Source organism: Nuphar pumila, chromosome 16 (assembly GCF_984573655.1).
Source record: "Nuphar pumila chromosome 16, dmNupPumi1.hap1.1, whole genome shotgun sequence".
Taxonomy (NCBI): Eukaryota; Viridiplantae; Streptophyta; class Magnoliopsida; order Nymphaeales; family Nymphaeaceae; genus Nuphar; species Nuphar pumila.
The window spans coordinates 79422856-79440236 of NC_143264.1; positions in this window are offsets into that span (position 1 = coordinate 79422856).

Consider the following 17381-nt stretch of genomic DNA (forward strand, 5'->3'; position numbering starts at 1 on the left):
TCGTGAATTTCTTACTTTTCAACGCAGAAGATGAGAGGGAGAGAGAGAAATGTTTACCTTTCTGGTGTTGCCCTCTCCCTCTAACCCACAGACTATGCGTTTTAGAGGTAGAGAGAGTTACGGATTTAGTGGGGAGTGGGGAGGGATTTGGGAATTAGGAGAGGATCGGGCGTTGGGCAACCTTTGGGTCCGGCACGGGTCAGGGTGGGCACTACCCATGTCTTTTGTGGGTTAGGCCCCCTTTGGGGGTTTCAGCTCGTCAGAGTGTGCACGTTCCCACCCTCCTCTTAACGTGGCTCCGGCCCTGATTACAAAGAACCTTCGGTGAAGCAACGAAAACCTGGTGAGACCCCACAACCACCCTGCCTTACGTGGTCCACCTCTGAAAGGTTCTAAATTTTGTTGAGACATTGTTACAGGGTCCTTGCAGAGGTAATATCTCATCACTTATTGCTTGTTTTATTCTTGCATTTTAATGAATTATTATTCTTTAAAAAAAGGCAATTAGATGTGTTTTTAGATCAATCAAAATCAATAGAAAATACTAAACAAAAAACTTAGTGAAAGTAAAAAATCAGGTTTCTCATTAAATTAATCAATTTGATGTACAGGTTTTTGAAATTAGTGGCAAGAGGTTGTCCTTTAAATGGAATTTCCCTTAAGCTTTTTTTCACTCCAAAACAAAACTCTTTATACTAAAAAAGTAATCACATATTTTCAAGAGGGTAACTGTTTTTAAGAGTGCTTTGGTCATTTCAATCAACTAAAAGCAACTAACATTAATATAACTAGTTTGACTTTAAAGATAAAAATATATATTTATTTTCTTGGAATGATACATATACGTTTTTCATTTCTAAACCTTTAGATTATATATATAATTTATTTATTTAATAGTTCCAATCAATTATACCTTTAATCGATTTAGCAAATGCCATGCCTTTATTTTTTTGCCCTTTTTGATAAATCTAACCTCATAGATGTGATTCACATGCTCCATTTAGTGTTATAGAACATGTTTTCTCATAAAAAATCACAATACTAAGGTCCATTTTCAGTAAATCCACCATGCTGAGCACATGTACAAGGTTAGATTGAGTAAAACAACTTACCCGTATCGTCAAACTAGTTTTCGTCAAATTTGGGTCGGACATGCGGCCACGCACCGCTTATCCAAAAAAAATTTGTGTTTTGCTTTTTGCAGTTTTGAACCGCCACTAAAGGCCTGGGCGGACTAAATGCCTGATTTCCACCCAGGCCTTTAGCGGCGACAAGACTGCCTTTAAAGACAGCATTTTGCGCAAAACTTTTGCACTGCTGATAGTGCGATCTGTGATGCAAATCAATCCGATTTAACGTCGTATTTTTTACAGTTTGACGATACCTGTTACTATATATATATGCCAACACCCTTGAGTGCCAACTCCCCCTCAGCTGTCCATCGCATATGATGGACGGCGGGAAACCCATGCCGTGCTTTTGCGGTAGGTGCGCGACCGCCGTAAAGACATTAAATAGATATATATAATAAGTGACAATATGAAACCATGAGTTTTTTTGCAATATTATATATACTTGTGAAAATACTGACATGAAATGACAGTATTTGAAACTGGGCAATATTTCCGACCTGCATGTGCGTGCGTGCGTGCACCTGAGTATGTGTGTGGTTGTGATGGGGGGGGGGTGTACCATATATTGGTCCAAATAATTACTCTGCCAATGGCAATGCGTGTCACGCACTCACACGCCCTAGCCCAGGGGACCATTTCATCGTAACATTAAATTGTAATTAAAATATATTTGTACCCAATGAGTTGAAAGTGACTAGTACAATTTCATATTGTAGTACAAGGAGTACATACAAAGGCGTAGCTAGGGGGGTCCTGCCTCCCGAAACAGTTAATTTTTTTTTTTTTTTTTTAAAGCCTAGTCCTAGCCCACCCCTGATTCCATATGAAATAGATTTTTAATTATTTTTGTAGCCCAGCCCAGCCCTGACTGCAGCAAACAGTTTGATTTGTCCATATGAAATATATTTCTATTAATAATTGTAGCCATTTTTTATTTTATCTCAAAATAAAAATTTTTGGGGGCACCCAACTATCACACAAATACATTTTTTTGTGCTCCGACCCTGTTTGCCCCTTCCCCCCCCCCGTCACATGAGCTACGCCACTGAGTACATATCTTAGGGAGGTAGGTGGCTCCAACCGACAAGCCTGGCCAAGCTCCCAGCTCGGTTCGGGTCGGATCTGGAGTTCAGGTAACTTGGCATAGTTCCGGTTAATGAGTTTGCGCCAATGTTGTCAGTATCGTTGTGAATGTGCCCTGGGTCAGATATCAATACGAAACCAAGCTGATTCGGATTATTTTTAAATATTTTTTTAGGTGTTTAATTTTTTAATATTATTTTAATATTTCGTAACACGTGTCATAACCGGGTTAAAATTGGCCAATTCAGTTCGGGATCAGAATTTGCTGATTGTCTGAATCATTTTGAAAATCGATTTAGGGCAGATACCGATTCTGACAACATTGGTTTGCAGGGTTTTTTTTACCATAGGTTAAAGATATGTGCTTGTTAAATTATGTCTGCGACAGTCGCGGGGAGCAGCTATGAGATGCAATGAAATTGCACTAAAAAAGTGTTATTTCTTACATAAAGCGTGTTGTTGTACCCGGCAAAATGTGACTCGTCGACAAACTTTTTTTTTGATAGGCAAGCTGGGATTAAGCAGATCTAGGGATGCACACCAGCCAGGTTCGAGCCAAGCTTGGGCTAGCCCAGCTTTGCACGACTGGTTGTTCAAGCTCTGCTTGAGCTGAATACCTTTAATTTAAAAAGGTTTTTAAAATTTGTGTAAAATGCTTCTTTAAAAGAGAGGAAAACACAATGCTACTTCAAAAGACGACGATTACTAAAGCAAGACATCTCTTTATGACAAATTATGATATATATATATATATATATATATATATATATATATATATATATATATATATATATATATATATAATCTAATTATTTTATATAACTATGTGAGACAAAGTTATTGAGCTGGACTACCTATTCAAGCTTGGCTCATTTACGTGTATCAAGCCTAAACCCTTGTTCAAGCTTAGCACATTTATTTTTTTGAACGAGTTTGAGTCAAGCCTGGGCTAACTCAGCTCATTGTACATCCCTAAGCAAACCCACGCCAATATTGGCTTTTGAACTTGCAACAACACAACATAATAACACAACATAATGTGTCATGCACTAGCTGTAATGTCTCAAAATTTTATCTAAATTTTTAGGATTTTTTTTTAAATACACAGCAAAAATAATTGATTGAAGTTGAAAAATCTTGAAGATTACAGTTCAATGCAATTTAGATCAAGTTACTAAAAATAAAAACCATTCCATCAAGTTTTCAATAATTATTACATCTCAAAGTTTCAAATTTAATAAGAAACATTAAAGTAACTGAAAGTGGATCCCAGATCGACAGGAAAGACACTACAACAGAGCAGTAGATTAGCGACGACCACCTTTCGTCGCTAATCCGTCGCTAATCCGTCGCTAACCATGTTAGCGACGGATTAGCGACAACGCGGCGACAGTATGCTTACGTCGCGAATATTTCGACGCTAACTGGCGACGGAATTATTCCGTCGCCAAGTCCGTCGCTAATTGCGACGGAATAACGAGCGCTATATTCCGTCGCCAATCCGCCGGTACTAAACGGCGACCACGGCGTGGCGACGGATTTAATTCCGTAGCTAAGCCGTCGCTAGATTAATATGAATAGCGACGGAATCATCCGTCGCTAATCCGTCGCAAAAACGAAAAAAAATCAAAAAAAATTTATTTAAAAATTAATTACGGAGAACTGTACAATTTATATTTCCTGTACAATTTATATTTCCTGTAAATAAAAAACAAACCACACAAAAAAATTCATATAACAAGTATCTATAATAATTAATCGTTCCACCTTAAAACTAAGAAGTTTAATTATTTACAATTCAACAATTACAATTAGGAAAAATAAAAAAAATAGAACTTCTTCAACACAGTCCTCTAATCATCGCCAAGATTTTGTGCGTCTTCTTGTTCATTGTCTTTATCTGTCCCTTCAGCTCCACTACCCTGATTATCGCTAGCAGCCTACACAAGAAAAGAACAGTCAGTATTGATAAACAAAATATAATGAAATAAATTACACACTATATGTGATTCTATCATGTGCTCATGTGTGATCTAAGGCAATAAAAAAACTCTATATGTGATTCTATCATGCTCATATGTGTGCTAAGGCAGTCAAAAAATTGAATATGTGATTATAGCATGTTCATATGTGTTCTAAGGCATATAAAAAAACTCTATATGTGATTCTACCATGCTCAGATGTGCTTTAAGGCAAGCAAAAAACTATATATGTGATTCGATCATGCTCGTATGTGTGCTAAGGCAGTAAAAAAATTGAATATGTGAATATAGCATGCTCATATGTGCTCTAAGGCAGGCAAAGCCAAAAATTTTATATGTGATTCTATCATAAATGATATATAACATGTTCATATGTGTTCTAAGGCAGTTAAAAAACTCTATATGTTATTATAGCATGTTCATATGTGTGCTAAGGCAGTCAAAAAACAGAATATGTGATTATAATATGCTCATATGTGTTCTTAGGCAGTAAAAAAACTGAATATGTGATTATAGCATGCTTATGTGTTCTAATGCAATCAAAAAAACTTTATATGTGATTCTATCATGCTCATATGTGCTCTAAGACAGACAAAAAGTTAAATATATATATATGTGATTCTATCATGCTCATATGTGTGCTAAGGCAGTAAAAAAATTGAATATGTGATTATAGCATGTTCATATGTGTTCTAAGGCATCTAGAAAAACTCTATATGTGATTCTACCATGCTCAGATGTGCTTTAAGATAGTCAAAAAAACTATATATGTGATTATACCTGAGAGGGACCTGGAATCGAAGATCCCCTATCCTGAACAGCGGCCTTGATCTCATTTCGGAGAAAGGGGGCGACGGTGTATTGGAAGTAGTTATTCAGTGATTCATTAATGATCTCGCGTACATCATCACCGGAAAGAATAGTCGGCTGCTTGGAGCTTATGTCGGCGCAAGAAGTTGGTGAGCCGTAACTGGAAGAACCAATAACTGGTGAAGTGTTCATATTACTCCCAAACCCGAACACGCGACCTTTTTTGGCAATTTCTCATCTTTAGGCAACATACTCTTCACAATCATGCACAAACGGTCAAAACATGATTGACTCAAATTATACTCGGACTTCAAATTCATTAGTTGAAGAACTGCAGACAAGATAGTGTGACTCTCACAACCGTTCCAAAGTGGCTCATCAGCATCTTTAAGTAAATCATAAAATCTACTAGCTGCATCGTTTGGTGATTCTTCATCTACGACAGTTCTTACATCACTAGAACTCATAGCAGAACCCAGTTCTGTTCCTGCAGCATCAAATATCAAATTCGTATATGGATTATCGTGCACCACATTCACCCGTGCATCAAAATCGTTTCTAAATTCTTCTCCATGAAACGCCCAGTTCTGATAATCACTCACAAAACCCTTCCTGTATAGGTGATGTCTAACGCCATGAGGTTCTACAAATCGATTATTCTTACAAATCTTGCAGGGACACCTAATCCGACCTGTGGGATCTACCGTACTGACACTCGCCGTTGCAAATTCAATAAAACTATCGACACCATCCATATATTCATGCGATAACTCATTGTCCACTATCCTACGGTACATCCATTCACGGTTTGCAGTCATTCTGTCGTATGATGTTACGAATAGTATCCTAACGAATTAAGAAAAAAACAATCAGAATGCGACGATGAAGAAAATATCAAATTTATCATGCAATATACTATGTCAAACAATAACAAGAATTTTGATGCATGCATTGATAACTTAATATTTTCATGTGCAAACTATTAATGACATGATACAATCATTTGAAGCATGCTTTTATTATAAAATTTCACATGGAAGTCAAAATCAAATTGAAAGTAACTACATGCAAGCATGGATACAATTACATCAAACATTGCAATACATCATAATCATTCATATCAAATAAATGGCAAACATGTACCTGCAGCAAACACACTTCAATATCTCACTAACTACTACCATGCTTAGCATGGACTCCGTACTCCAAAAATAAGAACACTTCCATATTTCTACATTAAAATCATGCTCAGCATGATCTCCGAACTCCAACAAAGCAGTCCTAGATATCAACAACTAAGTGAGTGTGTGAACAATAAAGTGCTGCATTCAATAAATTAAATAACATGTGATACGTTTGCATCACTTACTCACCACGGGTATTTACCCGATTTGCATTGTTTTTGTCATTTACTTACCACAGGTGGCCGAGCACGAGTTGGTTCCGTTGAAAAATCTGCACAAAAACAAAACAAATTAAGTAACAAACTAACTAATCATGAAACAAGATGAAACACTAACTAAAAAAATCAGGTATTTCTCTCAAGGTACGGGCATTTTCTTATGTGAAACGTTTGAGAAATCGGGTAGAGGTAGGATTTCCATGCATGTTTTGATGGAAATCCATGGCGAATCAGTGGATCTACGAATCCACTATGTTATATTGATATTTTTCCTTGTTTTTCATTTTTTTTTTCAAAAAGAAATCCATGGCACGATCGATGTGGTATGGGTGTCGGCTGACAGACCAGCCGAAGTCAAGCCGTGAACCCTCGTTGTTGGCCCAACCGAGTGATCGGCTGGGTATGATCCCTTTATTTCAAAAAAAAAATCTTTTTATTCACGTTGGTGGCTGTTGGCTGGCTGGCAGCCAGCCGAGTAGCACTCGGCTGACTGCCAGCATGCTGGCAGGTGCGCCAGGCCCAGCACCCAGTCGGCTGGGTGCTAGGCAAGCCTATGACAGGGCCATAGCCGGCCCAGCCGGCCCAGCCGACAAAAATTCTTTTCAAAACAGGGAAGGGGGTTAAACCCCCTGCCGGAAAGGCAGTTCCGGCATGGGGGGTTGACCCCCTGCCGTGCCTTTACGGCAGGGGGGTCGACCCCCCATGCGTTTCCGGCAGGGGGTCGACCCCCCATGCGTTTCCGGCAGGGGGTCGACCCCCCATGCCTTTCCGACAGGGGGTCGCCCCCCCTTGCCGGAAACGCAGGGGGTCGACCCCCCCTGCCGGAAAGCACGGCAGGGGGTTAAACCCCCTCCGTTTCCGGCAGGGAAGGGGCGTACCCCCTGCGTTTAGAAGAAGAAGAAGAAGAAGAAGAAGAAGAAGAAGAAGAAGAAGAAGAAGAAGAAGAACCTGCGCTTCGCCGGACGGTGGCGGGAGGTTGACGGGGAGCGGCAGCTGGCGAGCGGTGGACGGGGAGCGGCGGCTGGCGAGCGGCGGTGGCCGGACGGTGGCGAGGGCCGACGGGCGGCGGGAGGGTGCAGTACAGCGAAACAGGGAAAAGAGAAAGAGGGATGGGATTAGGGATTTACGCGACATTTAGCGACAGCTTAGCGACGGAAAAATTCCGTCGCGAAGCCGTCGCGAAACCCAAATACCAAAAAAGCGACAGAATATATTCTGTCGCTACTCCATCGCTAATTAGCGACGGAGTAGCGACGACAGAGTTCCCTCTCTAAATCCGTCGCTAAAATGGTGTTCTTGTAATCAAAAGTAGCGACAAAAACATGCAGTCGCTAATCCGTCGCTAAGTAGCGACAGATTAGCGATAAAAGTCGTTTCCTCGCTAATCCGTCGCAAATTAGCGACAGATTCTATCTCTAGCTAATCTGTCGCTAAGTAGCGACGGGAAAAATCCGTCGCTAATTAACAATTTTCTTGTAGTGAGAGGCGAACACCACAACTCTTGTCCTAACACCTTGTAACAGCTCCCATCATGTTTCTTAGCCTGAAAAATAGTAATTGTTTCATAGACCTCAGTAAAAAAATCTTTTTCCAAGGTACACAAGGAGCCAACATATAAGAGCATAATGGAGTTCAAACAAACTAGTAATATATTTTAACACAAGCATAACAATAATTAATCTCATTCATGTAAATATTTAAAATTGCAGAAAGTAAAATTGTGCAATAATAATTATATTTCACTTGATTAACCCCCTGTGGGTATGCGCAATTCGAATACATTTATACAGATGAGATCAACTGAGGGTCTATTATTCTTTAGGTGATTTAATACTCTTAATTGACTATCTAGATCAGATTCCAAAATGGGTGATATAATGACTGAGAGATAACCCTTAAAGGCTAAGAGAACAAAATGCATCTAACTTTTACAGAAGTTTAAGCACCTACCCTAGGATTCAATTTTGGTAGTCTGGGACCCCTAACTCTTGTGGACGGAGAACCGCCGAGCCATTGTCACTCATAGCATGATAAAGAACATTGTATGTTTCAACAACAACAACCCACAAAGTTTGTACCATCTACTCTCTCCAAGGTAGCATCGAGACCTGATGAGCACCAATCTCATCAATTTAGTGTTTATGACATTATTGTAACTACCTCTTTGGGCAACCAAAGTTTCAAGAGTCTACGTACCGCACTAGGGTACACAAAAGTCTACCCTCATGGCCAGAACATGGACTACGCTAGTGTGGTAGTCAATATATTATTTTATGGTACATTATTATTAACCATTCAATGTATTCATTATATCAAAACATCGATGAGGTACGAAAATAAACCTCGATACGAAAACTGACTGGGCCTTAATTTATGTTTATGTTCATGTACTTATTCAATAATACCATCTTGGGCGTACATAGAGTACCATGTTGGTCCAATTTGACCCCAAACCCAACTTGTGGGTGATTACATAAGTGCACTAAGGACACCGTCACAACATAGTATTGGCATGACACATAAACGCAATCTTAAGTTCTCGTGTGGCACTATAGAGGTTCTATTAAACCCGTTCTACTTATTTTTTAGCTTTTGCACAATCATGAACCACCACATCTATACAATTTATGAAACACATGCATTAAATAGTATGCATTCTATATTTGGAACCATGGTCATGACATTCACATGCAAAAAATACATAATCCCATGTGTTAGATGGAAAAGAGTCTGTGAGACTCAATCATGCCAGATAGATTTTTGAAGTAAATGCAGTTGAACTAACATCACAGTTCTTATATTATGTGTTCCATAAAAAAACATTAAATAGTAAATGATTCATTCACTTGAGCATAAAATAGTAAATGAAACCAACTTTGAGAACATACTCTTGCATTTATTATTTTGCATGAAATGATGGCCAAAACTATCATTTTTTCACCTTTCTTTATGTCACTATCAAGAACAAGCATTTTTTATATGTATTTAGTTGAATTTATGCATATTCGATCATTAAGCATTTACATTCGACAAATTAACAATCATTGTTTGTGTTAACTTGGAACTTATCGTTTGAGGCCTATATATATGTATATATGTGCATGCATATTTCATATATATGTCACATGTATATACAGTTGTGCATGTTGCGCATTCTCTAGTCCTTTCAATACATGCACAAATATATATATATATATATATATCATTATGAATATATATATTTTATATTTTGTATTTCATTTTCTTTTCTTTTTTTACAGTACAAGTCGCAGCACACCTTGTTGGTCACCTGAGATCGACAAGGCGATTGGGGTCGACATACCCAGTTTGGTAGCGAAACTATTCCCGATGCTCAACACAATAGTCAGGTAATGTTGTACAACTACTGCCACTGCTCAACACAACAGTCAGGTATTGTTGTGCAACTGTTGTCGTTACTCAGTATAGCATTCAGGTACTACTGTGCTCAGCAACACCAGCATGTTGTCCATTAGTAGTCGGCTAGGTCAACATACTCAGTCGACCTGCTACGGGCAACAACGCCGAGCTGTTGAGGCACTAGCAGCGGTTGCGACTAGGGTGACCCCAATCGACTGTGCTAAATATGTCGTCTAACCCATCATGAAAAGGAGGATCTATAGTCATATCGGGGTGCGCTCCAATGTGATCTTACATGTTGGCCCAATACTCACTCACTCTTGAAAAGAGATCCTACCTTGGTGAAACAAATCATGCTCTAGTCACGTGCACGAGTTTGAACAACCTCTGAGCTCTAACAATGGAGTCTTTCCTTTAGTTGTCTAATGTAGGAGAGAATCAAGAGAGAGAGAGAGAGAATTGTTGGATTAGAGTGAGGGTTTGAGAGAAGAGAGGGAGATATGGAAAGAGGGAAAGAGAGATTTGGAAGGAGGGATGGGCGCCACCCTCTTTCCACTTTCGATCCTCAACTCTCACAAGGTAAGTTTTCTTTTCTTATTTCCTTCCATCTTTTATTTCTTCTTAGCTTTCTTTTTTTTTCTTAACTCAATTTATGGTATAGATATTGTTTTCTATATACCTTTTTTTTTTAATCATAACATAGATAGAAAAGAAAGAGGTAGATCCTCTCTTTGAAGGGTGATGGGTCCCACAAAGGGGGCGACCCACACTTGCTCCATTTACCACTCTTCATTCTCTTTTCGTTTTTGAGAAGTGGATTAGGTAAGTGTTCTATCCTAATTTAGGGTTTTAGGGGATTTTGATTCTATCAGATGTATTCTATATATATATATTATTATTTTGAAGTTTAAAATTTTCTCAAAAGGGGTTGGTAGATCCTACAAGGGGTGAGCCACCTTATCCTTCTCTCTCTCTCTCTCTCTCTCTCTCTCTCTATATATATATATATATATATATATATATATATATATATATATATTCTTATTTTTATTATTTTTATTATTCTTATTATTCTCTAGATTTTTTAATCCTCATCATTCCTATTTGGATCAGGATCCAAATTTGTTCCTTTCTGTTAGGATTTGGATCACTCTATATCCAGTCTTGGGTTGGACTTCGGATCCACTTGAGATCCAAACCCACCCACTGGACTCAATGCCTATTTATATTGTATCATGGATCTCTATGAGATTTAGATCCAATTTGTAACCCAATCACCAATTTGAGCATGGAATTCAAATTTCAAGTTTTAAATTGCTTGACATCCTAAATTTTACTATATCTTATGATTTGAGTAATAACAATATTATTTCAAAGTTTTAATAACTTTACAACATAAATTTTACAAAATTTGCAGGTCTTACACTAACTGTCCCTATAAAACAAGGGGGGAGGGGGGGCTTTTGGTGAGCCGATGAACTTTTGTGTTGCTTATAGTCTGAATTGAACATATGCTGAGCAGCCTCCAGAGTGGCACTTTTTTGTTGTGCATGCTTGGTCACATGGCAACACCTTTTCTGCCCACAAGGACTTTGTTCATATGGTACAAGCCATTTGTGACTATCACCAATATAAAGTGATGTCACGCATTCGAAATCCATGAGTGCATGTCCTCTGCTGCAAGGCCAAAGCTAGGTGTACTCCTTGGCGAGCAACACCTAAGGTCTGTACACTAATGAGTTTGCCAATTAGTGAGGTGGATTTCACCGATTATTTCGAAAAAATTAAAACAATTCCCTAACAATTGTGAAGACGTTACCTGTAAGATCTAAAGATTTTTTCAATAATTTTTTTGAGAAATAAAGATGAAATTTTTGTTTCAATTCTTGTTTGAATTTTAATTTGAATAGTTGCAATTTTAGCACCTGGATCTAGAATTGGACCTCAAATATAATAATTGGGACCCAAGGGTGGAATGCCTCATTAGATGTTGATCCTTTTACAATGAGAGTTCAAGGAAGATTAAATGAGTCCATGAGAAGAGGGACTCAAGTCCAAGCCAAGGTGGGATGTGTCCACCTTCCTTCTCTACTTCTTAGCTAAACTTATTAGGAGTCCTAACTAGCTAGGTTGCAGAAATTATTTTTATAAATTAATTAGGAGTTCTAATTAGTTAGGTTGCTAAAATTATTTTCTTATTTAATTAGGAGTCCTAACTAGCTAGGTTGCATTAATTATTTTCTAAATTAATTAGGAGTTTTAATTAGCTAGATTGCTTAAATTGTTTTCTTATTTAATTAGGAGTCCTAATTATTTAGGTTGCATAATTTTTTTCTTTAATTAATTAAGAGTCCTAATTAGCTAGGTTGCTTAAATTATTTTCTTATTTAATTAAGAGTCCTAATTAGCTATATTGTCATCTTATTTAATTAAGAATCCTCTTGAGGAGGATTATTTAGATAGAAGTTTTTTTTCACTCACATGTTTTTCTCTCACACTCATCTCTCTCTTCTTCCTCCCTCTCTGGAAACCATTCATAGAGGCCTAGGGTATGGCTGCTCTTCATTGATTGTGCAATTGTGGAAAGAAGCTGATCAACGGGAATGAATTTTGAAAAGGAGTATTCATAGGATCTATCGATCTAAGGTAGGTTCACCTTAATTGTGTATGCATATATGGTGCTAGGGTACATGAGCATATTGTGGGATGATCTCCGAATGCGTATCAGCACATATGCCAATCTAGATTCACATAGGAACTGAAATTGTTCTAAGCACGGATGATTTAAAACTAAGATTTCTTTCATAAAAAAAAATTTTATTCATAATATACCGTAAACGTGTTTTTTTCTAAAAATTATTGATTTTGGATTTTATATTCATGCCATGTGTTGGATTTTTGTATTTACAACATGTTAAATATGTGCATGAATGAATTTGATGTGTTCTTAATGGATTAAAAATTGTTGGATGGTTTTCTTGAAGTTCTTTCTGAAATCTTGAAGTTTCTTTGTTGATTCTTGAAAATTTATATTTTGTTCTATAGTATTTTAATCTAATCAATCAAAAAGATAAATTTGTTTTTCCTAAATCATAGGCCTATAAATCTTAAAATTTTGTGAATATATTATATACATGTAGAAGTAATCCCAAATTAAATTTTAAACTTGGATAAGTTGTAGATTAGGAGATATGTCGCCTGCAAGTTGGTACAGATATTTTGTCCTGACAGCGAATATGTGAGGATAGAGTATTTTGTAAAAATCATATTTTTTGAAATACTCAGGGTTTGTGACTAAAATTTTAGAATGTGTTAGTCTAGATATGAAGGAACACATGGTTAAAATTTTAGAGGTTGACTTTTTACAGTTTAAAAACAAAAATTCATAAAAGTTTATCCAGAATCTATAATTTTTAAGGATACATTATGTTAAGTAACAGAAATAGTACGTGTTTCAAGATTTTTATCTCTCAACTGAAATCAAGTTAAATTCTATAATTTTTTTAGCTTGAATTTGACATATCAAGTGACTTGTAGTAAAAAATTTAGCATCTAATTCTTCCTAGACGATTTATAATAGATTTTTCTTTAAAAAGACAGATTCAAAAAAGATTTTGGAACCAGGAAAAATAGTATTGTTCTAAAAAATTTATTTTATGATTTGTAATTATTTAATGTTTGAGGTTATTAGGATATGCATATAACATACTTAAGTACCTTCAGTTAAAATTTTAGATCATAAATTGTCTTGTACGATTTATAACAAAATTTCTAATGTCAGGTAAATTTCTACATTATCACTCTCAAGTTAGTCGATTATTTTGTTTAAATGCATGTGATGGTTTCAGAGGTGAACCATTGGATATGTTGCATATTGTTTAGCAGTACGTGGGCCTATTGAGGCAGTGTGCTTATGCAATCTTCTGTGAAAATCTATTGAATATAAAATTTGAATTCTATCATGATGTTAAAATATGCAGCATAATGTTATTATATATGGCTTATGATTATAATGTATAAGGTATGCCAATAAAAGTATGTCATGTGGTGTTATAGTACAGGAAGTCATGAAAAACATACATGTGCACATGAATGCTCATAAGTACATGACTGAATAAATAATTTAAATGAACCAAAGGCATATTAAATGGGTTATCCACATGAATGTGTTAATAAACTGTGTAATTACCATGAGTAGGCGGTATGATGCTCTTGCCATGAAAGGCAATTTTGAAAAGTAAACCTGGAGGGGCTTACTTGAGCTATTTGGCCATAAATGACATATATATTAAAATGCATTGACCTATTGCTCTTAATAAAGATAACTCAATTACTAATTTTTTCTAGATCTACCTTTGAGAGGGTAGTTGGTATACATTTTGATGAACCACGTTATAATTCTTTATAAAAGCAAAAAAAATTACCTAGTCTCTAGTCCTCGAAAGGTTAGGGGTTGAACTACCAATGTGTCTTAGGGAGGCATGTTCATGTTCTTCTGCAAAAGTTTAGTAAGATATATCATGTTTGTGCTGCCATTGATGGGGTCTATTTTGGTCGTAAACCATCCACAATGGATTCATTTTAGTAAGTCACTCGGGTAATTAAAATATTTTACATAATAAACCCTCGAGTGATCTCCTCTTATTCAAGACTTGTCATGTGCATACCTACAGGAATGGTACGCAAAAGAAACAATATAATACAATTGAGTAGGTTCATTTTTTGATAAAAAATAAAAAGAAAGAAACATAAAAATGTTATGTAGGTAAGATTATGAAAAACTTTGGTTGAAAGTTATCAAAAGATGCATTTGTGTTAAACTTGTGTTGAAAGCATGCACTTGATGATGTATATGAATTTATTTGTTATAGTACATCTGAATGCATTATGATTTTTTATGTTGCATTGTATATATTCTAAAATGATGGAGGACTACTTGTATACTTGATTTTATACACATTAAATGTTATAGTGTTTCTCCTAAGACTTGATGAATCTAACACGTATATCATAAACATTTAAGGAGTGAAAGAGCTGGAGCGGTGGCACGATGCCAAGAACCAATTATTTTAGTCTCGTGAATCATTTTGAAAAATAACCTATGATTATTAAGACTTATTGTTTTGTTTTGACAATGTTGCAGGCCCCTAGAGTCCAACATTTAAAAACAATTTATTTGTTTGATGAATGATTTATTTTGGTTCATAAATTGTAATGTCCCATTTTCATCTTGAAATTTGATTTCCTTGATTAGACTTGATCAACGGCTTGGACCTGAGCCTAATTTAGTTATGAAGAATAAATATAGTCGTATGCTGAGTTAGCTCATACTTGTAACCCGCCCAAAATTATACCAAAAAAATCAATACTTATATTGCATTCTAAAGATTTTTCAAAAGAAAAGAAAAGAGATTTTAAGTATATTTTCGGATTAAAATTTTGGAGCATTACATTGCCTATAAAAAAATCATAATTGCATATGTGTTGTCAACGATCTCACATGGGTCATGGCTTGTGTAACATAGTGTGCAGTCGGTGCAGCAACCATTTCACCAGCAGAACTAGTTTATCTAACTTCTCGACAAGTGGAACAATTTGTTATCCTAGGCACCTCATTCCACCTTGTTTTATCAATCTCCGCCCGAGCTGGCTACCCCTGCTCTTGAGCCACGTGTCTGAAATCTGATAGGTCTTGCATTGGTCTGCCATTAGTCAATGGCTTAGTTGTTCGCGTATCCCTAGCCTTCGTAGCAGGGTTTTCAATATGCATAAGCTTAACTATCAGCAACATTCTGATTCAAGAAGGCCATACGCAGTGCAGTCTTGTACTCGGGAAACTGAGAGACATACTAGGGTCAACCCTAGCCTTATGCTTTTCTGTAAGAAGTTAACACCCTTAAACTCAAACCCATACTTCCTAGTGGACAGCCCAAACACTTACCGCTGTACTAAGCAATGGCCCTTAAAACAACAATACAATTGACTAATCTATAAAGCAGGAAAGAGGCAGAAAAATATATGGTAAAACTTGATCTTAATTGTATCGTGTAATGTTTTATGCAAAGACTTTGTAAACTCGTTTCAGTATATATATATATATATAAAATCACTAGAATATGAGAACTGAAAATATGATAACTAATTGTGAACCGCTATTTTCATGGATTTTTTGTCATCTAACCATACATATACAAGATTGGATGTATAAGAACCCGCTCTTGAATCATCCTATTTTAATGCATAAATGTGATTTTTTGTAAGTTTTAAAATCAATGGCTCATAATTTTCATCAATATTCAAGCATTCAAAAATCACATTTTTCATCTAAAATACATGATCTAATGGTTGATTCCTAGTAAATTCACCATGTCAAACACATCTACATGGTTGGATTTGCAAAAAACATGTTGGAAATGTCCATATTTTTAGTTCTCATATTCTAGTTACTATATATATATATAGAGAGAGAGACTCTCCAATGGACGTTTTATTGGATTTTTGTTGTTTTTTTCAAAATTCTAACCATACATATGTAATATATATGCATGTTTTTATAGCAATCAGCTCTTGAAATAACATACAATTTTCATAAATTTTCCAAGCTTCAAATACCATTTTGTTTCTATCCAAAATTCATGATCCCAATGTGGATTTATAGTAAATCAATCATGATGAACACATCTATACCGTCAGAATTTTGAAAAGAACAAAAAATTTGCATTGAGTAGGTTTGAGAGGGTTTCTATTAGGGAGGTTTCCATTCCCATATAATATATATATATATATATATATATATATATATGAGAACTATAAATACGGGCATTTCCAACACAGTTTTTTGCAAATCCAACCATGTGAATGTACTTGGCATGGTGAATTTGCTAAGAATCAATCATTGGATCATGTATTTTCAATAAAAAAATGCAATTTTTGAATGCTTAAATATTTATGAAGATTATGAGCCATAGATTTTAAAGCTTTAAAAAATCTCACTTATGCATCAAAATCGGATGATTCAAGAGTGGGTTCTTATAAAACCAAGCATGTAGATCACATCCAAATGGTTAGATTCAAGAGAAAAAAAAATCCATGAAAATAGCGGTTCACACATTAGTTCTCATATTCTAGTGATTATATATATAATTTGCTACTAATGAAGGTAAGGAACTAATGAGCTACAAACCATGAAAATCACATCAGTAACATTTGATCTACAAAAAAATAAAATTTTTTGAAGAGTGATTTCTACTCATTAGTTCCTTACCTTCATTAGTAGCCAACATTTACCCTATATGTGTGTGTATGCAGGGAGAGGGAGGAGACAGATTACAATGTGAAAGGCCACATTGAGATAATTGAGTAGGTTTCATAAAATCGTTCATCTTACGACCCATCTTCAAATGCAACTGATAAAAGCTGTCATAATACTCACTGTCAAAAGCATATAGGAATATGTTTCATTTTAGGGTAAAAAAACAATAATCATTTATTGCCATAATGTATCATAATCTTTATTTTAATGATTAACGGATAGCTCATAAGATAGATGGATCCAAAATCTCTCTCTCTCTCTCTCTCTCTCTCAGAATTTAA